General features: G+C 35.3%; 1 protein-coding gene across 6 annotated transcripts in view; it reads left to right on the top strand.

The window, feature by feature from the left end:
- LOC145685843 (uncharacterized) overlaps positions 1–27,281 on the top strand; it is a 120,352-nt gene that overhangs the window by 24,255 nt on the left and 68,816 nt on the right. Inside the window, exon 1 of one of the 6 annotated variants that reach the window (XM_081758462.1) lies at positions 12,779–12,864. The exons of the other annotated variants lie outside the window; for them this stretch is intronic. The gene's annotated coding sequence lies outside the window, so the exon portion shown is untranslated. Of the gene's footprint in view, positions 1–12,778; positions 12,865–27,281 lie in introns of those variants that run through there. 6 annotated transcript variants of the gene reach the window in all.

Here is a 27,281-nt window from a genome sequence, read left to right as displayed (position 1 = left end):
GACTGTATCCCTTAATTTTTGTGATGTCACTATTATATACCTGTCTACCCTACTCCTACAATCTACTTGTACTGAATGAACTTTCCAGTTATGTGATGTATAAGGACATTGTACCTGTGATTTCCAGACCTACATTTGTGCTTAGTGATGCTGTGTTTACAACATCGACGTTGCTGTGCTTACGTCATTTGGCATTGACTGTTCTGCTATCAACTGTGTTAGTGTGTGAAAATTTCTGCTGTACTCATCATTTCTTATCATATTATTCTTTCCAGACTATATTTGTTGCTGTGCTTTTATCATGAAGACAAAATGGAACTACAAAGATGCTAATGTTTTTTTTTAACAGAAATTTTAAAAAGTAATTTTTTGTCTGTCTCCGAAATGTTTTCATTCGGGACTTTGATTTCAGGGGGGGATGTGAAGATATGTGTATTTGGACCATATGGAAAAGTTTCTTATTTTGAACAATGGGACATTTTATTTTAAAAGAACATTTTAGTCAAAAGAATCATCATTCGTTTCAAGTTAAATTACCTATCGACTCTTTTTTTTTCTAAGTTAATTTGCCTTTGCTGTCTGTCATTCATTTCTTACGTTGTAATTTTTCAATTAATAAAATAACAGATTGCTTCCTCGTCCGCATTCCTATCATCACCTTACCTTGGTTAATCTACGAGCATGCACTTTTTTCATCGAGACACAAATCAGAGTGAATAACTGAGGATATGAACCCGGAAGCAACGCCAGACAAAATGGATTGAGAGACTATTGGAAGGGTCAGTCGACATGGAGCGAGGGACGAGTTAGAATGTAGACCGCGAACTGTATTTTGAAATTTACGTTTGATAGCCTTGCTCTGTCTTATAGAGCACCTTTGTTTCGGCTAACGCCAGATAGCCATCTACGACGATGTATTGCTTTTTAAGAAGAAGTTGTAAGTTCATCTAAAGTTGCGGTCTTCGTGAAGTTGGTCACTCAGTCCGGGTTTCGCCGACTCTTAACCTTGGTTACTTGAACGACCAGCCAGCCAAACAGAGGGATGGACGGACGTCGGCCCGTTGGAGGAATCGTCGAGAGGACAACGATCAGATCAGCATGTAAGTGCGAGTAGATTAACCTCTCCTGAAAGTTACTCCCTTCTTAGCCCTTTTTCACCCCCTTTTTACATCACAGTCTGTTTCTTTTATACTTGTCACATTTTATTTAAATGCAACCCAGGTCTGGTCCCGTACCTCGCATTTTGTCAAGTTCCATGAATACAAAATCCTGGGCGCAACTTGTCGGTTCTGGCATCCCCAATTACGTTGTTTATGAGTACATTATCTGAGCTTTCAGACCGACAAGGGGCGACTGCACAATAATGCAAATAAGAGTAATATTTGATTTTTCCCATGAAAGTTTCCGGTAGAAATAGCGCTATATTAAGAAGTAAGTGTGCCTCATTGTTGTCCTCCATGTGCTGGAGACGTTTTAGATAAGAAGTGTCTACTACACTGTCATGTTTAAAGAGTGTTTGTAGACAGACAGACAGTCACTCACGTCATTCAGCAGTAAATGACAAGAGCGCTGATATCTGAACAAACACAATCAATGAGAGAACCATCAGAATGCAGTAGATCAGATGGAAAAAGACTTGATGGAATGACTTTGGTTCATAGATGGCCATTTTGCTCTGGACTCTCTCGGACTCGGGCTCATTTTTTTCAACTGCGCTCTCGCTCATTTATTCCTTTGGGAATCGTGCTCGGGCTCACTTCCCTCAGTTGAACTCGCGCTGACTTATTTCATTGGCGCTCGGGGTAGCGCTTAATTATTGAATCCGAAAACGGTTGAGCGCGAATGCCGAGCTAGCGAGCGTTGGGCTCGTGAGTTTGGATGCCCATGAAATGGGTTGATTAATAGCATACATCCTCCTCCAATGTCCACCACTGATGAAGTTGTTACAATTAATCGGAATTTTTAACTTTTCATAGTTTTGTGACAGCCCAAACTATTATCTGAATCGATATTTGTTAAAATAATGTCAATCATATTGTATCGATTTTCATTGTTTCTGCTTTTATAATTATGTGGGTAGAGCTATCATTTAGTTACAAAATAAGTAATGTGTTTTATCTTGTCCTTAAATAGAAATATCTGACACGTTAATACTGAAATTTTGTTAAAAGAGCTGCTTTAACAAAATAAATTTAATAAGTTCCACAAGACATAAGTTGTTTATGCAGCAGAAATTTGCAACAGTTGACTGATTGCCGTTTAGCGTCCTCTTTCGTCGGCGAGGCAATATGAGAAGTGGACCTATAGGTTTAACGCGGAACTCGATCCACTGTCGTTCAATGTTCTCCCACTCGGAATTGTCCCCAGGACCCCATGCACCAAAGGTTCGCGTGCAAGCCAGTGAGATAGGGTTTGTATGTTGTGTTGTTCAATGATTTCTATTAGGAATAAAATGCTTTACAGGATGATATACTGATTGTAAATATTATAGTGCAAGTATTGAACGATTGTGTGGTAAAAGGAGAAATATAAATTTCGACAAATTAAAAAAAAGGCCTGAAAAACTGTAGGATATATGAACCATATAAAACTTAGGAAAAACCACTTCAGCAAAACGAGCAGGATTTTGTTGTGGGTAAACAGTTTAATCATATTATCCTAATTTATTTGGATTCCAGGTAAAAATATCGGCAAATTCCCAACATAGATCTATTACCTTTTGTTTATATTTCGGACTAGCTTTTTCTCCTATTTTCAATTTTGAAGCATCAAATAACCTTTGACCTTCTTCCAAAAATTCGTAATTTATGTAATCGTCATCTTATAATGCGGTAATAACATCTGTCGGTTGAATATATAGGTCTTCTGCCTTACCAACTACAAGATTAGTATTTAATACTACCTTATGTGCTAATGAATTTATTATTTCAATAACTGGAGACTTATCTGACACAAGAGCTTTCGGAATTAAAATTCCTAACCTTTCGGTAATTCTTGATTCGGTTCAAGAACAATTTCTTTATGTGACCTAGATTGTTTTAATGTTAGTGGAACAATAACCTTAGATCTCGCTGGTAGCATAGATCTCTTCTTTACAACAAATTTAGGTGCAAGAGCTTCCTCAATGAAAAAGAATACGAAATTCGACACATTATGCTCCTTATTTACATAAATTTCTGCATTCTTGGGTGGTAACCCAAATCTAGTTAACGTTAAAAGATTCTTTCCTAGACACAAGTTAGCTTGGTGAAATATTAAGAAATCGTTTCCTATTAACACTTTCGGTTTAAAATGTTCCAAGACACGAAACTTGTGGTAAAAAGTCCTTCCATTAATGCAAAATCTAACAATTGCCATATATTTTATAATTACGGGGTTCTGAGATACACCCGACACTTTAGTCTGAGTTTCAATAAGTGTTACATTTCTGGGCAACAATGATTTTTCTATGATGCTAATAGTAGAAGCAGAATCAGCAATAGCATTAACTGTCTTAGAATTTAAGTGTATAGGAAACTTAGCTATTTCGTTTTCTATTTTATATTTAAAGGGACTTGAATGAATTCTTTTTTCGATTTTCTAGCATTTTTACGCCATTCGTTATATGTGACTAGATTATCTTTCTGTTGACGGTTTTTATTACTAGGCTGTACTTTGTTATTCTCCGAACATGCACCGCCGTCATGCACGGATAAACTCAGTTTAAACCTTGCGTTTGAGATGCATTTGCGTTTGAATCCTGCATATTTTGATAAGTAGGAACTACATATTGGGGAAAGCTTTGTTGTACTGGTACCATTTGTGGAATGCACAGATTTCCCTGTGACATACAATTTGGGTCATTAACTACTGGTAATTGCCAAGTTTGATACATCTGGGGTACAAATGACCGTTGTGGGTAGTAATTATTTCGACCTCTACTTTTAAAATTATTTTTACCCCTAAAAGCTTTGCCTCTATATGAACCTGTTCCAACACTATTCTGTGACTGATAATTATTTTATCTATAATTTCTCGAATTTCCTCTGAAATTTCCACGAAAATTTCCTCTATGGGAACCTCTGTTGTTCTTATTAAAATTTTGTTTCGCAGAATTATTTCCCTGTGTTATCTGGACATTTGTTTCCTCACATTCTTTTTGTGTATCCTCAAAATTTTCCATTTTCAACGTTAATTGTTCTAGTTGTTTCTGGACATTCTCCATTGCCTGCGATATTTTGTCATGTTCTTTGTTATTCCATTCCGATCCACTAGTTTCAAATTTATTATCGTCCTGTTTAGTCACTTTCGCAACCTACGAACTAGATCATATATTAGTACGCGATCTCCTATTTTGACGCAAAACTATATTATCTTCATCTGGCTCGGATAATTCGGCCTCACTTGATTCTGATGATGTTTCAGAATCCGACGACATATATTTACGCAATTTTCCCAATTTACGCAATTAATTTTTCATTGATGAATTTAGTCTAGCATGAAGCTCGTGTTTCTTCCTATTTTTCACCCTATACCTATTCGTTTCGAGATTATTCAAGGCTTGAATAAACTCATCCAATGAATTAAATTGCTGCACACCTACTCTTTGTAAAAAGTATGGCCTCAAACCTTTTGTCAAAATAGAAATAATCTGAGCTTCCGATAATGTAGGTGCTCCTTTATCTATTAGTCCTAATACATCGTATATGTAACTCTGTACCGACTCATGTTTCTTTTGAATTCTGTTTTGAATTTCGGCAAAGATATCTACATTATCTTTCGGTGTTTTAAAACACTTTTTTTTACTTCTTCCTTAAATGTGTCATATGACTTAGAATTTAACTGCTTTCTATTTATAAAAACACGTAATCTTTCTTTATCTTTTCCTGAAAAACACGTAATTACTAAATCTTTAGCCTCATCCGGGGATAATTTGTTTAGCTTTATAGTATCGTCAAATGCAGAAAAGAATTGCTGAATAGTCATTTCTTTCGGATCATATTTGGGAAAAGGAAAAGCATTGCTATACACATTTACAATAGGTCGTGAATTTTGGTTGGGTGTTCCAGACTGAGAACTAGATTGAGAAACATTATGGCAGGGAGATGGAGGGGTCGCCATATCTGATCTTAATTTCACCCTACGCCTGTTCATAAGTTTTATAATTATAAATATTTTAATTCTTGAACGTGATTTCTGTACTGAAACTAACTTCGTTTTTCAAGATAACCTTCGCACACGCTAATGTCTACATAAGCATTTCCTGTTTCAATGCACTGCAATACGATATCCTAAGAATGCCTGCCATATGAAAAGCAATTCAAACATGAACGCAAAACGTATCTATATGTATGTGTAATATTTCTTTGTTGTAAGTTACCACAGAATTCTCTATAGGAAATGGTATGCACATATTCAAACATATATATCATAACCATCCTGGACAATAACAAATCTGATATCCCATGTAATTTTTCTCTGCATGATTTAATTCCTTACTTATATATGTATGGCTTCGGGATCGGTATCTATATTTTAAACGGAAAATTGCACTATCATTTATGTTCACTCCTATAACATGTTTCTAACACGGGCTCTAGCCACAAAATTCGGCGCTTATTCCACCATAACATATGCCAACATATTGGACCGAAAATCCGGACGTTGACATATACAATTTTATCCACACATAACTCAATGTATTAATAATCATAATAGCATGGGGGCAATTTAAAGAGTTTTCTTATAATAAACTTAACCATTAAACTTTAGGTAGAGCAAATAATTAGTTAAGATGGATGAATTAGATTGTAGAAATAAAAGTAGAGATATCAGATCAGAATATTACCCAAATCTGGTGCTGAGGCCTTACGTTGAAATTTATAATAACTGTCATAATGAATTTTGAAGATAGGATAAGAATTAAACGAATTTTGAGACAAGGTCGAATAATTAAGTGTGATATCAATTAGCAACCAGCATTGTACTCACCCAGACTTTGACGACTGAAGATTTTGAGATGTCGGTCCTTCCAGTCAGACGGTCACTTCAGAACTCTCTCTAGTTCCCTACTCTTTTTCGTCCACCTACCTTTTCTTCCTAGTTTTGGTAGCGTCATTTCTTCCGCTTACCATTACATTTTTAGACTTACTTCATAACGCGAAGTAGGAAGTGTTATTATTTCCTTGATACATTGCTACGTAACATATTTTTATATTTCCTATTTAGAAGAATGTTTTAACTAGACATAGTTTTTAAATTATTATGAGACTTCCTTGATTTTTGTGCATGTGTGAATGACCTACAGCACCAGACTGGGGATTGAATTTTATTTGCATTTAATATAACAAGGTTTACAAAATATTGAACCAAAACCAATAAAATATTAATCGCCCTTCACCAAAATGCTTTAGTCATATTACAATATTATTATTAATTTCGCATAAATGTGCCACACATCATAGCATGGGCGGCGATTAGGGGGGCAAAGGGGGACAGTTACCCCCCACTCTTTTGAAATGACCCATTATTGTCGCTATATAGTTTCATTTGGAAATATAAAGTTTTTGTATGTATTAAGGTTCATAGAATGAAAATGGTGCCATAAAATGTTTGCCGTTCCGTGAGTACGTATTAGTTAGTTGTCTTCCCGTGCAGTTAAGAAAGCTACAGGAGTTGCGTTTTAATTGCCACGAAAAATGGCTCAAAAATTAACCTGTCCGAGTGTACTTTCATATTCATTTCTTCTTACAAAGGCTCGATATGTTAGTCAGCCGCTTTGGAACTAATTGAGATAACATTTCGCAGAAAAAGAAGTCCTTCATAAGCAGTGTTTCTTTCAGAAACAATGTTCTGGGGGGGGGCACACTTAGTATCCCGGGGCGGCACTGCAGGTACTATTCTATTCATTATTATATTATAGACGTATTATTTTGGTCTCCTTCGGGGGGAGGCTCTCAGAGCTTCGGGGGGCAGTACCCCCCAAAAAAACATGTCTGGAAGAAACACTCTTCACAACTTATTCTGTAATTGCACAAAAATCGACAGTTCCTGAAATGTCTTTTCTTCTTTCTAATAGTAAAGAATATTTGATTTGATTTTTTTAAATATCCCTTCAGCAGTAAGACTATATGGGACGTGAACCTACCGATTAACGTAGAATACGAAACACATGAGCTCCCGCCAGGAATCGAACACGGGTCTCCCACGTCAAAGTTGAGGCATTATTTTGCAGTGTAATATACGAGTTCAGGGGTGTACATATACAATTTTGTATATACAATTAAATTTAGTGAATTCAACATAATTCTAGGTTTTAGGATTATTTGGGATAACTGGAATGTGGAGTGATTCTAAGTATTGTTGAAATGAAATGAAATGAAATCGTTAAGTTTAACGTCCCATGGTTATGCCGGTTAGGCTAAAGGAGACGGTGATAATAAGAAATGAGTGAAATGGTGGAATGAATAAAGTGGGAGGAAACGGGAGAACCCCGAAAAAACCCACTAGCACGGCGTTTGTCCACACGGCGCGAGCTGGGATCGAACCAGGGACCCCAAACACCGGAGGTGAATTACTGAGCCACCGCGCCCCCTTAAATATTGTTGAGTTTTGACATATTCCAAGAAAGTGAAAACTGCACCTAATGGCAATAAACATGTTTCGGGAAGCTGCAAAAGTATTTCTTTAAATGTCGCAGCATATGCTTGTAGTATTTACTGTCTTTCTAAGAGTAATAACATATAATAGCATGCGTGGAACTAAAAAATATAAATTGTTCATTAATTCCCAGTTTCAATATAACTTTTGCAAAACAAGCCTCATTTTTCATTACTATTCGATTAATATTATTCTTTCTGTTTATTTGTTTTGCAAATTTATTATTAAATAGGCCTCTAATCTGATCATACAAATTTCCAGACAGAATTATAAGATATTCATGAGCAAGGAATCAAACCTCTTCTTACACCTTCGTTGTTTAAGAGTACAAAGCGCTAGTATCTACTTTGCGTTGCTTGTAAATTTACTTAATAAAATATAAAACACGATATATGGTATTTTAAATGGAAAAGACAGTATCCTAATAGTTATACAACATTTCGTCAAGAAAAATGTTAGAAGCAACCAGGAAAACTAACATTGATTTACAAATATTGAGATCATGTCTTGACCCCCTACTTTTAACGTCCAACCGCCGGCACTGCATCATAGCCCAAATACTGAACATATTTACCTCTTCTGGGATGCTTGTCTATCAGCAGTATTCGGCTATGGTTCATCTAATCATGGGCGTCGTAACGAGGGGCTTGGGTGGTCGCGTTCCTCCCAGATTTTCGTCACACGTATGTAAGCAAACTAAGAAAATAAAAGCATATATTCAGGGGTGTAGTCGAGAGTATACGAAGGTGTATTGCTCAATCTTAGTCATTTGCGCATACTTTCTGCTTCAAGGCGTGTAGTACTATATTCAAAACTAGCATATATAACCTGTGAAATTTTTAAGACTAGCATATACTCTGTGAAAATTTTAAGACTATGGTGTACGCCGTGTGAAATTTTATGACTTGAGCAGGAAGTTTTTGATAGTTTATTATTGCAACACAGCCCCTGCCCGTTGCAGCCCCTAGTTATTCGCCTCTACTTTCTAAACATTTTCTATATATTTTACATCCCTGGAATTGGTGGCCCCGCATCGTGGAGGTTGTGGGGACATTATCTAAGCCTTTGGTCAAGTGACCTTACATTTGGACCTGTCAAGTGACCTTACATTTACATAGATTTCTATTGAGATAAGTGGGTAAAACTGCATTCAAGTTTACACCTATAATTTCATGATTCTTAGTGTTCATCCTCCTGAAGGGGAACTTTCGAAGATGTCCTCAATTCTAACTATAGAGAAACGTTCTCACACAACAGAATAAACATCATTTCAAACCGATCATGATCTATATTTAGAAAAAATAGCACTCTACTAACGTAATTTGCTGCTTTGGAAAATATAAGTTTTACTTATGAATATCTGGGAATCAGTCGATCTGTCTGTATTCTGACGTAGTAGTAGTTAATGTCCCTTTATAATTCGTCACCGATGCCGATGCTAAATGGTACGTGAATCTATAGGCCTAGTTTATGGCAGGATCCGAACCACCATAATGCGTTCAAACTTCACTCAAGGGAATCGAACCTGAGACTTGCTGCAAAGCAGACATGCTTGCTAGACTCTATACTAACTTCCTTTGTATATTTCAATATCATTAACTTTCAGTAATCACCGGTAATCGACCTATAACCAGAGTCGAAGTCTAAGAGGGAGTTATTGAAAATGTTTAATTATCCTAATTTTTATGTAAATATTTCACTTTAGAATATTAGCGTTTAAATACTCCTCTCCCCCATACAATCATTACACACGCTAATACTATGTAACAAGCAGTAACGACTACATAAATCAGGTGCAACATTTAATCAATCAACATATAACATATAAAGCTTATAAAATTTTAATTAGTCAGCTGGATTACATCTTATGAAAAAAGTTGAATAATTTCCACCTTATATGCTAGTTGTTTGACGTAACGTAAGCATGAAGGTAAGCTTAGATCTTTGTTCGAAATTCACATTGAAATGATATTCGCAAAAAATCTTCAGTGGGCTGAATCTCTTTCGTTCCAGGTTGGCTAGAAGACTGCGATAATCGTAGGACGTAAAAATGAAGATTTTATTTCCCAGTCAGAATTTTTAAACTATCCTATCTCAATAATCCTCAATAATCCTATCTCAATAATAATCCTATCTCAATATCCTTTATCTCAGGCAGACAGTCAATAATTGTCTGTTTTGCATTATTACTTTTCAACCACAGAGCAAAATAATTCAGTCACTCTACTCCTGTTTTAATTATCTATGGCAGCGTGTAACAAATTGTTGCGAGGTCCTGGGCAAGAAAAGTTTGTGATTGCCCTTTCAGTTTTTAATTGCTAATTATAATAAAATTTCTGGAAATCAATTAATCTACACATTTAATTATTTGTGCTAAAGAAAATAAAGGTTTGTTCTCTTACTTTCCCGTTCCACCATTTCTTTCATCATCATTCACTTGCAATTTCATCCATCTCCTTTAGCAGTTACATAACTCTGGGGCGCTAAACTAAAGATTTCATCTTTTCTTTCATTACTACAATCTTAAAGTTTGCACGTATTAAAGTTTGCACAACATTATTAATTGTTGAATTGGTGGATTTATAAAAGTCAGTGCTAAATCATTTTAGGCTCGATAATCTTTCCAAGGCCCCTGGAGGCCCTAAGCTCTGAGCGTGCCATTTAGGGAGGAACGGTGGCTCAGCGATAGAGAAATTACCTTTGTTCGAAGGGTCGCATGTTCGATTCCCGTCCAAGTAAGTTCGTGGTGGAGGACATCGTGTTCGTGGGTTTTCTGGGGATTCTCCAGTTTCCTACCACGTTCTCATTCAACTATTTCTTTCATCATTCACTTCTGTCTCCTTTAGCATTTAGCTTGCATAATCGTGGGATCTTAAACTAAAGATTTCATTTTTCATTTGCTTTTACGTATTTGTAGTGTAAGGAATCCTTGAGACAACGTGAAACGGTCATTTCTCTCATTACAGAAAGAAGAAAGCCCGGAATGAGTAAAATCTCAAAACGAATCGAAATCCCGAGTGACATAGACAATTTTGTAAAATTTACTTTCATGTCATAAAAAAATTACCGGGTATAAAACTATCTTTATGGTTTATATTCAACGCATTCTGACTCGTTTTCCACAGTCCTTACTAAGACAGTACCCGCTCGTAAGAACCTATAAAGCATTACTTGTTTACTTATGCTCAACTGCCATGATTATTTGATTTAACTTGTTTATAAGGCATGATTATTAGATAGTTCCATTTTATATCAGCGATCTCATTTATTATTTTCAGGTAACAGCATACAAGAAAGAAAAAAATTTTTTTTGACATCATTAGCAATATAGCTTACGTATTTTTTTTAACAACAAGATTTCGAAAAAAAAAAATCTGTATTCTTTTGACAGTAAAATAAATTATACATTTCATGTTATTTGTTTTAGTTTATAAGTACCTCATTGTAGTATCACATGAAGCGAACTTTGATGCTATTCTAGACTGATCTACAATCATTTAAACGTAAGCTAAATATGGCACATTGCAATGTAAAAAAAAATATGGTACATTGTAATTCTCCTTCTTCAACAAGATCCTTATTTCATGATTCCTCATGAACATGCTATTAACAATTAAGCTGTCTTTATAAAAAAAAAATATGGGTTTATATGAGCAATTATTTATCCTCTATTGTGTTCCACAATTTATATTCTTTCTCAAACTCATTATAGAAGAAAGTAGTGGCAGAAATGAGGCATCACTCTATATATGGCCATGACGTTGAATTTCTCAACTCAGCCTCAAAACCCAAAATGATGACGTAATGGAAACATGAACTCTATACAAATGAAAAATGCATGCACTACAAAAGAAAAATCTACCAAGACAGCACCTTAAAGTTAATTAGTGACACATATTTTTCTTATTTGTTGGGAGAATTACAAAACAGAGTTTCAACCTAAATGCCGTGCCAAAAAAAAAAAAAAAAAAAAAAAATCAATTCAACATAAGGCATCAGTCTATCATAAGCGAATAAGTAAGTGCAACAAGCTGATGCCGTAAGTACATCTACAAGTAAGGTAATTCTTTCATCATTAGATGTCAGCAACCTGATCTTAATAGAATACAAAACAAAATTTATGATTAAGTTCCGTACTTGGATTTTCTTTCTGTATTTTATTTGCTTATCTCTACGGTTCAGACTATTTAAATAGTAAGAAACCTATCATTTGGCGTTATGCATCGTTACCATAGCAACAGAAGTTATTTATGATCGCTGTCATGGTTCTCGAGAATTCTGAGAGACTACATTAGTGGAGAGACAATTGCGGAATGTTTAAGATGTGTGAAGCCGCACACAGATTAACTTGACATTGTTATATTCACCATTATTAACACACGCAAATATTAGAACACTGTTATTCAAAAGTTACTTTGATAGAAAATTATTATAATGATGGTAGCGTGAAAGTCGCCATCTTGGTTTTGAAGAATTCTGAAAATTTACGTGTCTAAAAGTTAAAGATATTTGGGTTTACCTGAACCACTGAAGTTGAAATGGGTGTTCCAGTTTACACTCTGTTGATCAGCTCCGAGATGAAACCCAATTTCAATTCCGTTTGGCGTTGATCTTCGGTCCCATCACGAATCTGGCCACAGCTTCATTGTCCGTGTTGCCATTTTCCCTAGGCCGGAACAGAATATCCTACCGTGACAATATTCCAAAAACAGGTTACTTAAATTTAGAGCAGAGGATTTATTTTCACCAAATGTATCTCGAGGTTGTTTCAAATTAAAGAATTTCCATAGGTTGATCGAATCGATGAATTTAATGTTACAATTTCTAATCTAAATTCACTCTGCTTTGTCACGGTTCTCAGGTAGACATGTCACATTTTTTCTTCTCTCCTTCACACACGACATGCTTACTCGCACATTATACATGATAATTCACATCACGAATAATAATAAAAGTAAACATCTTTTCCCGCTGTAAGTTAAACACGTGCAATATTACTGTTATCTATATATATCTAAATCCTAAACTAAAAATCTATAACATATATTTAATTTACGTGTTATTATGACTTACTCCAGCCATGTGATGCTTCGTTATACGCTTCGCAAACAAAAACGCAGCGTAATACTTGTAGTAATGTAAACAACTGAGAATCAAGAAAAAGCAGTGACTTATTTAATGTATAATGTAGCGAATAACTTCGTTTTCATATAAATTTCATTTAAGGTAAGCCTAAGCCTAGGTATTTACATTTCCATATAATAGCAAAATTTGTTCGCGAATCTGCAGTTATTATTATTATAAGTTATATTTGAGTGTAAAAGGGGTCATACACAAATTTATTTATTTTTTTTTTTTTTTTGGCAATGAGTAGCGATGTTAAATTTTCAACTTCAATGTAATAATTACTTAATAAAGTTTCTCTCCACCAACGAAGTCCTGCAGATATAGTATACACGGGTCAATAATATGTACCAAGCATTTTGAAACGTGTGTTTCTGTATAAATACTGAATTTAATTTAGATCGATGCCTAACTAGTTTATGGATATAATCACATAGCCTACCGCGCAGGTAGAGAATACACACACACAGGCTATGGTGCAGGTCAACATTACGTGTGCCACGTATGGTATCAATGTAAAATAATAACTATAACGAACGAATCATAAACACAACTTAGTGCATAACACAACCTGAAATAAAGAAAATTCAAACACTACAACACCAAGAAAAATAGAATGTAACGTTACCAGCGTACGTTACAAACGTTTGAAAGATATCATTTCATAATTGTGGGAATTACTGAAAATAAACTTTCCAACAGTGATAGCTGCCAAAAATGAACCAAGACCAAAGTGATAAAGTGCACAAATTGGCCCCTGCGGTAGTTTCTTAAGACAAAGTTTCATATTTATGGCAATTATTGAAAAAAAATTAAAATTTTAACATTGTTAAGGTAGGACAAATGTATTTCTTCTATTAGTGGTGAATATTAACAATATTTGAGCATCGAAATTAACTCTTAGTTGGTAACATCCAAAAAATAAACTATAAGAGTAACATCCGCCTGAGAGACGGACAAACATAATTGAGGCGCTTGAAGTCAAAGCGGTGTAATTTAGTTTTCAATAATGTTTAGTTACACTCAGAAAATTGATTCTACGTAATAAAATTCACAAACTGGATAATGAAGCACATGATATTTCACTTGAGAATCCATTTCTAAACATTATACCTTTTACTGAAAACCACTGGCTTCTCTGGCAAGTAAAATTTGGGGGAGGGGGTATCAAAGAAGGTGATTTAAATGGTACTACCTAGCCCAACCTGTATATTTTCTTCGACATCATTTGTTACTTTTCAGCATACCCTCACGGACACCCCTGAGCTATATCAAGAACTCTGTTATAATCGTTTCACAGCCTGAATATTATATTAAAAATAAACATAATTATTATTATTTATATGTTATTCTGTCGTTACTAAATGAAGTAAATTAGAATAAAATTGAATATTTTATACTTCAGAATATTGGAGGGGATGCGTCACCCTCGTCCCCCCGCCAGAGACGCCTGTGCTGAAAACTAATTCACACTACTTGCTTTCACGAGGGTTAATTGATTATTTCCCTTGATAACATTGACATAAAAATTACTTATCGAATAATTTTATACAATAGTATTATTCTAACCTACATAGTTTACATACAGTTACAATGTTCATGTTCTGCGTACACAACATTGTTTCTCTCTTATTTATATTATGACAAATATTTTAAATTTTCATACGTTTTTGTCCAGTTTTAGATATATTATTATAATATTATATTCACTATAATTTCTAATATAAAAATATCCACACACTGTTAAAAATACTTACTTAAAAATGAGTAAAATTGACTCAAATTTGAGAACATTGTGTTCTCAGAATAGCTCCGAATACATTGTTCTCAAAAGTGAGAAAGTGTGGGTGTTCAAAATATAAGAACAATATGTACTCAAATTTGAGTAAATTTTACTCACTTTTGAGTAAAAATTCTCTTAAAAGCGAGATAAAATATTCTTAAATAAAATCAGAAACTGCTATTTTTCAAAAATAACGAGAACATTTTTTCTCAAAAATGAGAAAGTTAACCGTAAAATAAGATGAATGTAATCAACATTGAGAAACTCTTTGTTCAAGAACTAGTAATGCTCTCCTCACAATTGAGAACATGTATACTCAAAAGTGAGCAGAAAAGTATTCGAAATGCTCAGATAGCCGCAAAATTGAGAAACACACGTTCTCAAAAATTGAGAATATTTCCTCTCAAATTTAAGAAAAACTCTTCTCAAAAATGAGAAGGTTTTTTTTTAAAAAAGTGAGTAAAAAAGTACTCAAAAATGAGATTTTATTAGTATTGAAAAATGAGAAAAAAGTACTTATTCTGCTGCCTTGCTGGCACAGGGAAGGTTTCCTGGAACTAGAAAGGTAGATTACTTTCACACTGCACTGGACAATTTATTATAAGTACGCCTTTTACACATTAATATTGAAGTTAAAACATTTTCCTCTTAAAAGTTGGAAAATAAAAATCAGTTTTTGGAAAAATACGAGTACTTCAAAAATTACTTCTATTTCCCAGCTTTGAAAATGAAAATGTCTAACATCAATATTAATGTGTAGAAGGCGTACTTACTATAATTTTTTTAGTGCAGTGTGAAATTCATTTACCTTTGTAATTTTGGGGAATTTTCCCTGTGCCAGCAAGGCAGCAGAATAAATACTCCCTTTCCTATTTTTGAATACTAATATAATCTAATTGTTAAAGTACATTTTTACTCAATTTTAAATCTGCAAGTTTACATTTTTCTGCTGATACCTGTTGTTTCCATAAATAGCATAGATGAGAATTTTAATTTAATCAACACACAAGCTCCTTGTAACTTAAAGTTTTCGTGATGTTGGCTTGCGTAGTTTTAAACAAGTAAGCCTGCTATGGTGGACAAATTTTATGTGCACTGGTTTTCTCGATGTATTCTCGTTTCCTCCTACTTTCTTCATTGCATCACTTCATTACCATTGCCTTCTCCTTTAGCCTTGAAACATAATCATGCGACGTTACTCACACATACACACAAACAAACAAACTTAAATGTAAATATGTTTGTACATTGTATTTTTTATTTGTCAAATAATAAACTAAGTCTATACATGAGCACAATTTTTATAACAACTTACACAAGACAATGAGGATACATGAACCCTCTGAATATGCCTACAAAGTACTATGACAGATGTATGCATTCGTTGGAAAACAGTCTGTGTCGACTGCCAATGGACAATATAAACGGCTATGTTCGAGATCCTCCCAGAAGTTTTTCATTTGCTATAAATGTGTCTATGCCTTCATCTCCCTGGAAACAAAGAGATTGTGTAATTAGTGACAATAGAAATAAAAATAAAATGAAATACTTATAAATCTTATTCGTGTATGGCGATATCTCGAATAATATTAGTGTTACTACGTTCTAATTTGAATTAGTATCAATTGAAATACGATAATATAGACTCTGGTAAAGACAGTAAAGAGAATTACGCAATATTTCTTCAATTAATATTGAAACCAGAAGTTGTAGTAGATCTACCATTTATTGTTTTAGCAGAGTGATTAGAGTGGAAATGGAATATATTCTGGGGACGCTTAATCGATTAAAAAATATACAATGTGAGATTACTGTCTATGCTCTATAGTGATAACGTTAACCGGAAATGGTTTATTTCTATCACTACAAGTAGGTGGATCACATCCATTAACGAACTCCTCCGAGATAATTATCTAGCTGTTGATTGCAGAAAACAATTTTAAAATTATCTTTTGTTGAAGAGTTGGCGAAGCGGTGTAACGCACGTACTAAACCAGAGGTGTTTACCCTTGCCAGGATGGCCATCTCGAGGGCATCCTCACCCTCAAATTCTCTCTCAACTATAATGACGCGAGGGCGATGACAAGCTTGAACAGCGAGGGCGAGGGCCAACTGTCACTGTCAGGGCTAGAGCGAGGACAAATTCCCAACACGAAGGCGAGAGCGATGGTCAACTCTCTTCGAAGGTGAGGGCGAGGGCCAATTCACTGTGAGAATGAAGGTGAGTGAGGTCGGAGTAAAATGAACACCTATGGTACTTACATTACAATATTATATATATATCCCACTTGCGTGATTCTAATAAACATCAAATGAAAGACTTAAGACCTCACTCGTCTATGGCGATCTTTCTAATAATAGTAGGGTTGTCACGTTCTGGAAGGATTAATATCAATTGAAATAAGATTATAAAAATAAGGAAACTGAAAGGTAACCAAAAACATTTCGATCTGTTTCATCTATGCAAGACAAGGAAACAATAAACCTGAAAATTAGTCATTTCTGCTTATGTGTGACGAAAAAAAAACATAAGTGGCGTTTTTAGCGGAGCTTCCTGAATCAATGCTTGTTCTGCCACACTTAATACATTTACTCAAAGTCGAACAGTTTTAAGAAAGGCTATGAGTCACCAACATAAGTAAAATCCTCTTATCAGTTTCCTTCACTGTTTCCCTTCCAGGAAAAAAAGAAAGAAAGAAACAATGAATCGCACCACAAATTCTAATTTATATAAAATTTCACCGTTATTCGATTTCTACTTTTTTAGCAACTGTTAAACGAATTACTAGAATGCCTTGAGAACAGTAGCGTAACTAAGAATGCATGCCCCCCTCCACCCGCGAAAATGTCAAAAGGGCTCTTCCTGTTTCTATGTTCATGACACACGTACAATTTACACAGTAGTAGAGTTATTTTTCCATCTAGTCAGACACTACTTGCTAATATACAAAAATTGCACATTATTATTATTATTATTATTATTATTATTATTATTATTATTATTATTATTATTATTATTATTATTAAGCAATTACATGGGACTAAAAAGTTTCTTAAAAGAAATAATTTCTAGGAATGAGGAATTAGATTTCTGGGCTGTCGGCATCTAAGGCCACGTTAACCCATCCCGTATGAAGGGTGACGTTCCTCAGCGAGCCCACTATACGATGAAAGGGAAGGAAGAAAGGATTGGGAAAGGAAGGAAGCAGCCTGGGACCATTATATTAGGTACCTCCATCCCGGCATTTGAATGGTATGAATGAACGAAACCCAAGAAAGACTTCACTCAAGATGGCAGGTCTGAAAAAGCTGTTACACTATTTCGGCCGAGTGTCCCCACCAGGAGTCGAAACTGGGACCGCTCACCTCAAAGGCAAGAGCAGAAATAATTTCTTCCTAACGTTCACATTACAACTAACATATGAAAACTCGTCAAAACTTGTGGAACTTGCTCACATATTTCTAAACCGGCGTATTTTTTTTTCGGAGAGTAATTCGCTGACTACTTTCTCAATATCAACGTGGTGCCATTCTTCGCTTTCAGTGCTCAGGATTGGCAAAGGGCTCAACCAATGCCGTAACTTTTGCGGGGGAATGGGGAAACTGCCCTCCCAATTAAACTTCCAGTTGTTTGATAGGATTCATTTGAGTTAAAACTTTGTTGCTTTGTATGATGTGATATGAACAGAAACTTATAAATAAAGCTTGGAATAGGTTTACCACATAACAGGAAAAAAAATGAAACGAAAATGTGTTCCGAGCCTCATTCAGTAAAATGTCCTATTAGAGCCCCAGACAAAATATATATTTACTAAGGCTTTCAACTGGGTGAAATATTGTCTCATTTAGTTAACTTGTGAAGCACCGTACTATTTTCAAAAGCATTGGAAATAATGTAAGGTGTTTCTGCTGCCTCACTATCTGAACGAAATACATTCCTTTAAGATGTAGCATATATGTAATCTGGATCTTACTTTAGTAAACCATCAACTGGCGCCCCAAGAAGTATCGAGGATTTCTAAGGATTTCACTTCAAATGCCATCATTATTCTAGGGGGCCTCAACTTCACATATTTTAGGAGGTCTAATTAATGTTTGGTCTTCCAAGAAAAAGCCCAAGTTACGGGGCTGAGCTCAATTTCATCTTCGACCTTGTTCTACGAATATAAAGTTTGATGGCTTTTAGTGTACTGAATGATCGCTCAGGATTGGCTTCGCCCGAGGCAAAGTGAGATACAGTTGCAAAGAAGTACACAAATCCAGAACACTACTAACATAGGAAGTTATCTACGACTAAATAATTGGCTAATTAATTCCAAGTTAAAATTTCACTAAATTGTTTCTTCACTACTCATCGGAAACTTGTTAGTTGTTGCAACAAAAGGCGATACATTTTCCGAGGAGTAGAATTCACTAAATCTATTACAGCTGGTTCCGTGATTTCTTTTTCCTCTAAGTAGAGTACTCTTGCAGTAATATGAAACCTGCAAAGTGCTTTTGAATGGAGTTGAATTTCAGTTTAGCGTCCCTTTCAGCAGCGAGGCTATGTGAGACGTGGACCTACTGATTAATGTGAAATCCGAACCACATGAGCTCCCGCCGGGAATCGAACCCGGGTCTCCCGCGCCAAGGGCGCGTACGCTAACCGCTTAGCCACGGAGGAACTCTGCAAAGTGCTTTTAACATCCAAACATTATAGTTATACTCCGAAACTTAAATACCGGGAATCTGTTAGTTACGCCACTGCTTGAGAATACAGATTCTTTATTCATAGAAAGGAAACTTAATGACTACATATCAGGGTTGGCTGGTTTAAACCATGGTTTAAACCAAAAAACGAAAATGTTCGTAAAAGTGTAAGTGTTTGTAAAATCTTGATGAAAACACATTTGTGGGTTATCACGTTTCACTCCCGTATATTATTCGTATTATATTCAGACCTAAATTCCCCATTCATTACTCAAAAAGATTATACTACAAAAGCAACTTTTCTTATGTAAGTTTATAAAGTTTGTTTTGTGATTTTTTTGTAGTCATTATTGTTATGTAATTGCAATCAAAGAAACTTTCTAAATATTGTTTTGTTTACTATTGATAAAATACATCGAAATGCCGTACTTTGTGTGTGGGGGGGGAGGGTCATACAGACCCAACGAGAGGCATTTAGTGAAATGAGAAGTATCTTCGATATATATTTATGTATAAATGAGTCTGAGCCAAAGTGGACTCAAATAATTCGTATCTTTGTGATATGCAAATTAAGTCGTTGTATTTCTTTAATTTGGACCAATAAAAGTCGTTGTTAACTAACTTGAATTAAATTAGTTCTTCTGTACTCCGTAGTACTTTGAAATTGTCCATATGTAATTCAGTATAATGGTTTCACTTGTGCAACTGTTTATCTTTTTGTCCTTCTGAAATGACTCTTGAGAGCTATATTAAGAAGCATATAAAGATCAGTACAACGTATTTTTATCAGGATTCCTTCGTGAGTGAGTCGGCAGACGTATCGCATTTGTGGACAATTAGTCCTGGTTCCGAGTTCAAATGGAGGACAATTTCTCTCGGATGTAACTCGAGAAGCAGTTTTTATTCCGCTTTAAGCTTATGTGACCCCTTCCAGCATAACTCGGCTGTTGCATAATAACATCAAGGCGAAACAAACTTATTTCTGTCCATATATGATATGAATATATAGAGCAAATTATTTAAACCAAATAAACCTGGTTTAAACAAAAAAACCTGGTTTAAACCAATAAACCCGTTTTATTTGGTTTTTTCAATAAAAGCCATGGTTTTTGCCAACCCTGCTACATGTACAGATGACGTTAGAACGATCCATTAGTATGCAAATCAATTTATTTATAAAACCATTCTTCTATAAAGATATTTCGAAAACGTATAACCTGGAAAGTAAATGTATTAACTCTGTAATTATGAAACTATGACTACAATTGAACGATAATGGACATATTCCTAATCAGGAAGGTATACAAAAATTATGTGTCCAATGAAACGCCTGACACGACTTTCCTGTAGCTCTGCAATGACATATTCGTGGCTCCTGTAAGGTGCCGGCCTTCTCCTTACTATTTTAGCTCCTTTCTTACGTACGATTACACCTTGTGGTAGTAGAAATGGAAGCAAATGTAGTGCGCAATTGACTGCTATAGGGAGAAAATATGACTAAGTCAGTATATAATAATGTTTGGAATTAGTAGATATTGCTATTGTCTGCCAAAATATTTTTTGAAGTACAATGTAAATCACACTAAATTATTCAAAAACTACTTCCATGAGTTGAAATAAGGTTTTACTTAAAGTGTACTGCTTTCTAAAGCCCTAGACAATTGTTATATTCCTTAGCACAATGACGGGGAAACATTTTGGGCCGCAGGCCAAAGAAAAACGAGAAAAAAATATAGGTGGGCCAATATAATTTTAAAAAACAACAACAGTGATTGTATCACTTGTAAAACCAAGCTCTATTAATATTCGAAAGATCATGAAGGGGAATGTGATAAATGGTATTGTGAATGCATTTTTAAACATTTCTCATAATTTGGCTGGAAGTATAATCCACTGATTCTCAGAAGTGAAGTTATATTCGTCAGGTAATGAATCACGTCGTGGGCTGGGTGGAAACGTTTAAGGAGCTACATCTAATCCGTGGGCCATGCTTTGCCCATCACTGTCTTAAGACGTGAAGATAATAAGCCAAAGATGTGCAATTTTGAGTTCATGTACGTTTGTTTAAAAGGTATTACGTGTTTCAAAATACTGACTTATTTTTACTTCTCAAAGTAAAGCATATAAAAGTTACTATTTGCTGCGATTGAATTATAACAATAAAACAATGTTTGTGAATAGACACTATAAAAAGATAATGTAAAGAAAAAAACAAATGGGTGCTTTGCCAGAAGTAGGGTTGTGTTGATGACATATAGACTCTTGTGTACATATTTATACATGTAACCTGAAATATGATAAATATACACGAAAACTTGATCTTACTCACCAAGAACTTTCTCTAGCGAAACCTTAAAGAAAATTATCATTGCCAAACAGATGACATTGAAAACAGACTCCGTCGCGCCGAACAAATTTTTAAATTAAGCATCGATCTGAAATATAAAGATTTAATTGTTATACAAATATATTCTATTAAATAATATATTTTACCTTTTTCTAGTCATGAAGTTCCAAAGTAGTTCATTGTCATAATGTTTTACTGCAATGTTAGAAATGCGCATACATGAATAATGTGAAGTAGCAATTAGACTCTTGTTCAGGCAAAGTAAACTATGATAAAACCAGGCAGATCGTGCTGTTACTGGTTGTACGTACAACTAATAAGTCAGATATTCCCCAAATTAATATGATAAATTTTTACCTAATAACGTTTAGTTTTATATTAATTTGGTATCTGATAAAACACTGAGATAAGACTAAACTTTCGAGCTAAACGTGTAAACCTGTTCTTCAAAACCTCGAAATAACTTACACGGAAAATATTACACCTCTCACGATGTCATCGTAGAGTTTTGCATGTATGCTTTGCTTGTAAAATTCCCAACTCTAATGGGGAAGGTAGTAGGGGCTACCGAAATTGTTTGGATTAGAATACTGACTACTATAAAAGACAGAATAAAAGATAAATGCCAGAAGTATTTCGTTACTATTAAACACCCTGCCAAATCATATCGTTGCAAACATTCAAATGAAACAAATGAAATCAAAGTTTCAGTATAATGCCTTCCATTTATACTCTGTATGCTACAGAGGTTGAAGTCTTGAAGGCCGAAGTCCCGAAACAATGAGGTCGTATGTTTTGTAAAGCTGTATATGAGAATGGTTATTTCTTATTTTGAAGGGAAAGAAAATCAGAAGTTTATTGCTTTCTTCCGAAGCCTACTTTTGTTTAATTGAAGTAATAACTAAATATGATACTGATTGATAGACTTGGATTTTGGGGACTAGACCTTTTCCATTCAGGGGCGTGTACACGGAAATTGCGGGGGGGGAGTAGAATAGTACATAGTAGTCAAAAGTATTGAATCTTGTCAAGGCAGATTTTTAATTGTAGATTCCATTACAGGGAAAACGAAGGTAGTACTTTAATATATATATAAAAAAAAGCTTGAAAAAAGCTGTATCCCTTAAACAACGTGCTTTTCTTTCATGTGTACGCAGGGGGAATGAGAGATGAATTTGTCACTTGAGAAATAAAGGAAATGGGGGAATGGAGAAGTGGGAGGAAACGGGAGAACTCCGAGAAAACACACGCACACGGTGTTTGTCTACTACAAAGTTCACTTAGCGGAAGTTGGGATCGAACGAAGAACACTATGCACCACTTCGGCCCTTGGTAAGACGGATTCAAAAGCACTGTACTGTCAGATTCATATCCTGACTGAAATGTACCAGTATAAAGTCCCAGCATTGTACGGACAAGACATTAACCAGGTTGAACTGCACCAAGCCAAAGAATCTAACCAGACGGTAAAGGGAGACAGTGATGGATGAGACGTATGAATAATAATACAAAAATAGGTACAATGAAGGAATTGACATGAAACTCGAAAAAACTAACCTTCTGTGCAACTCGCATACCTTCATTTTCAGGCTCCCACACTTCCCGATGAGTAACGAAACCAACACCCGTGTTAAACAATAAGTAATTCAGCTGAAACAACCACCGTAGTGTTCGTAGTTTGAGGGAAAGTTCCCTAGTCTAGGGAAATTTCATAGGTAAATTTAGCAAAAAGGAAAAAAGGGAATTTTTCGATAAAACGTGAAAAATTCAGGGGAATTCTCTAGTTGACTGAACAACGAACATCACTACTTAAATTGTTCTTTGTTACTCAGAAATAAACCAATACAATTGCAATTGTTTGTGTGTGCTGCAAGTAGCATAATTTGCACCCATTGTTTGCTGGTGGGGTGCACGGTGGCTCAGTGGGGAGCGCTTACCTCAGGTGCATGGTTTCCTTGGTACGATTTTCACCCAAGCAAGCTTGTGATAAACAACATTGTGTTTGTTGATTTTCTCGAGATACTCCCGTTTCCTCCCACTTTCTCATTCTTCCATCATTCACTTGCTTTAATTATCGTCTCCCTTAACCTAAAGGCATAATCATGGGATGTTAAACTGAAAGATTTCACTATATTTCACTTTGTTGGCTGTGTGTATACTTTTGTAAAAAAAAAAAAAAAGTAAACGTAAAAATAGAAGGAAAAAGCAAATGAATAAAACAAATGTGGTTGATAGCAGAAGCGTCATTTCAGATTTTGCTTGTGGGAGGGCAAGACCCCTTGATATAAGTAAAATTTTGCGTTTTTCACTGACTACTATTCTACTCAAAAAATCTATATAAATCTCAATCTCAGGGGGTGCAATTACCCCTTCCTGCCCCCTAAATGACGCCACTGGTGGTAGTTCCCTTAATATAGCTAAATTAAAATTATTACATAACTTCTGTCATAGGTATTGGACACTCAACAAACAACGGAAAATTTGATAAAGTGAAAAGTTTGTGTCAGTCGAGGGAAATTTTCTTAAAGAAACCTACGAACAGTGCCACCGGATTCGTCCTGCACTCACTCGGTTAGATAGCATTCATGCTTTTATTGCCACCTAGCACAAGTTCGTTCGTGTTTATGCCATACGTCCACACTGTATTTACATCGAGCCCTTCTGAAGTTAATCTGTATGTAGTACTGGAGCTTCTTATTTAGTGCTGCTAAAAAAAATAAAAATAAAAATAAACTTTAACCCAACCTGAGAATGTAAGAAACGTGTCAAAACTTGATAGAACAGTCTGCTCGAGTAATGCCTGTGTTTTTTTACATTGTAGCTTTTATGCAACAGATACGGAATCCGTATTTATATGGCAATCGTAAAGGAATTGCAATTTTTCAACTAATAATTCTGGTGGTCCCTTGAAATTTTATCTGTGCAAGTGAGCAGGCCGGTAGCCAGCCCAAAAATGTAGGGGGGGGGGAATCCAACCATATTATAGTTCATTTGCAAGCCTACCGTGAACATTTTAGGCAGGCAGTAAAAATTTATCAAAAATCATCATCTAACCACAATATATATAACACGTGTTACCACGTGCAGGACCATGTATACACGTGTTACATCAATTTTATGTGAGCATTATGTAACAGAATATTGCTTCAAATATGTCAATAAAATATACAAAACAATATTTATATATTGAATAATGTATAGGAAATATAAATATCCCGTTCCGGAATTTATTGTTTTCTTGAAAGCAAAAATAATAATTAGGGGGGAAATTTCGTAGTGCACTTTCTTCTACAATCCATTGTGTGTACTCAGAAACAAGTTTAAAATTTGTGGAATAATTAAATTCCATTGTTGAAATAAATAAAGAAACCATTGTTGCGTCGGTCACCTCCGACCGACGCTGCGGGGAGGGATTTCTTAGAATCGGGCACATGTGCCTGATGCGTCAGTCAACGTTTAAACAATAGAAAAGCACGTCTGAGCACTGATTACCGTATTCGCTCGAAAAATTTTCGAATGTCCGAATCCTAACTTCAGAGGTGATATTTAGGGGGAAAAAATAACGTCAATAATGTTCACACCCGAAAAAAAAAATGGTGGAAACAGCGAGTATAAACCAATTTCAGGAACTCCAATTCTAGGAATTTTCAAGCAGAAAATCCTGGCCAACTTATAAAATTCGCAAGTCCGCTGATAACGGAAAGGTACAACTGCTGTCACCAGTTTGCAGCCACAGTGGCGGGTAGAGGAGTATTTTTATTTTTTGTTTTGTTTTGTGTTGTCGCCAGCTCCTCTGCTGAACAGTTGTAGTGTTCAGCGATTGAGGAAGGGAAGAATTGCCATTTCCTAAGGAAAGAAATAATTTGCGTTTTTTGTTTCTCTCTTATGTACTAGGCAATTTTCTTCTGTAGAAATACTATCTTCCAAAAATGGATCTGGACTAAAATCTGAAAAACAATTGAGCTCGAGACAAAAAAATCTTGAAAGTTCGTGTTAAATGAAAACGTCTAACAACACAACGTACTAAAAAGGGGTTCGTAATTCGTGCTAACTGAAATTCGTGTTAACTAATAATACTTCCTACAAGATAACGTACATCGCTGGCGGGACCACAACTTTGTTCATGTCAACCGAGTCTTAAGCTTAAGCAAATTCGTGTTAAGATGGGTTTACTGTATAGGGAAACTTAGTAGTTACTTTACGTTTATTTTATACTTCTCAATATTTTCATTATTGACACATACTACTTATATTGTCAGATTTTTGTGCATTCATTTTATGTAGTTGGACATGCAGTTGGATATGTGTAACATTATAGTGTTACAAAATAACTTCGAATTCTATGACAAAATATTGAATGCAAAGTGTTTCAAAGTACTGTTGGTGTATTTCGTATCCCTGATGTTTTCAGCATATTTATATAATGTAATAATATTATTGTTGTTCAAAATGTCTGGTACTGAAATAGCTGCTCATTACTTATCTCCAGAAAACGTAATAAACTTGCACAGTTTTTGAATAGTTCAGAATATTACGTACGCATTAATAATTCCCAATACATAAATGTTAACTTAGACCTACATTATATATTTTTCTCTACAGTAGGATCATACGTTACGTATCCTTTTAACTTGAGTAAGCTTCTTTAATAAATTTAAAATATTTAGTGTTCTATATATACATTCTTTTTCCTCACACAAGAAATAGTGTTCCTCCTCATCCTCATTTATCTAGAGGTTTGTATGGTCTTAATAATCTTCGAACCATCCAAAATTGTTGTTAACCGTTTCACTTCTATTACTCGGGCTGGAGGTTCCAGCTACACTATCACCCGATTCTCCTTTTTATAATTTCTTCCTAGGACATCCATCTGCATTGTTTTCTTTTTCGTGTAACATCTATTCTAAATTGATTAAGTTGATCGGTGTTCGATAGTGGCTGGAAAAATCGACGGGAGTTCAACATATAGAGTTTGTGCGGGAAGTATTAGGACTGATTTTTTCTCGCCAAAACGTGGTTACGGTGGGAGATGTCACTGGGCTATTTGGATGGTGGTGGGTCTTAACTACTAGTCGCCAGTCGTCTCCAAGCCTTCACGGAGTGTAGATCGAGTTTAACCCGAGAAAGCCCAGAGGGTGCCTCAGAGGCACCCTGGTCCACTTTTAATGCAATTATTCTTAATAGATGTTCCGTCGCGTGTCTTCCGATCTAGAATTCTCCTATATCTTTGGAATATGCCCCTGATTGAGTTGTTCATACGTTTTCTTATTTTACTTCAGAAACAAATAGGGTTATTTTTTTATATTGAAGTAAAGGCCCAAGGGGTGCCTCGGAGGAACCCTAGTCAATTTTTAATGCCGTTATTCTTAATAGATATTTTGTCCCATGTCCTGCGCTCTAGAATTCTTCTATCGCTTTGAAATACACCCTCTGATTGCGTTTCCTAAGCATTTTTTTACTGTACCTCAGAAAAAATAGCGTTATTTTTTATAATAACGAAAAGGACCAAGGGGTGCCTCTGAGGTTCCTATTGATGTATGTACTTTTCTAACTATTTGATACTGTTCATTGTTTATTACTATTAAAAATGATTTCATAGCAAAGTAATGACTAGTCTTTCCTATCAATGACGGAAAATACAAATGGTCACGGTGAGTTCAGGTAGCTTGTATATGCAGCAGGGAGCCTCAGAGGCACCCC

Source organism: Thermobia domestica, chromosome 5 (assembly GCF_964235325.1).
Source record: "Thermobia domestica chromosome 5, izTheDome1.hap1.1, whole genome shotgun sequence".
Classification (NCBI taxonomy): Eukaryota; Metazoa; Arthropoda; class Insecta; order Zygentoma; family Lepismatidae; genus Thermobia; species Thermobia domestica.
Note: the sequence above shows the minus strand (reverse complement) of the source record. Positions and strands in the feature narration are given on the sequence as shown.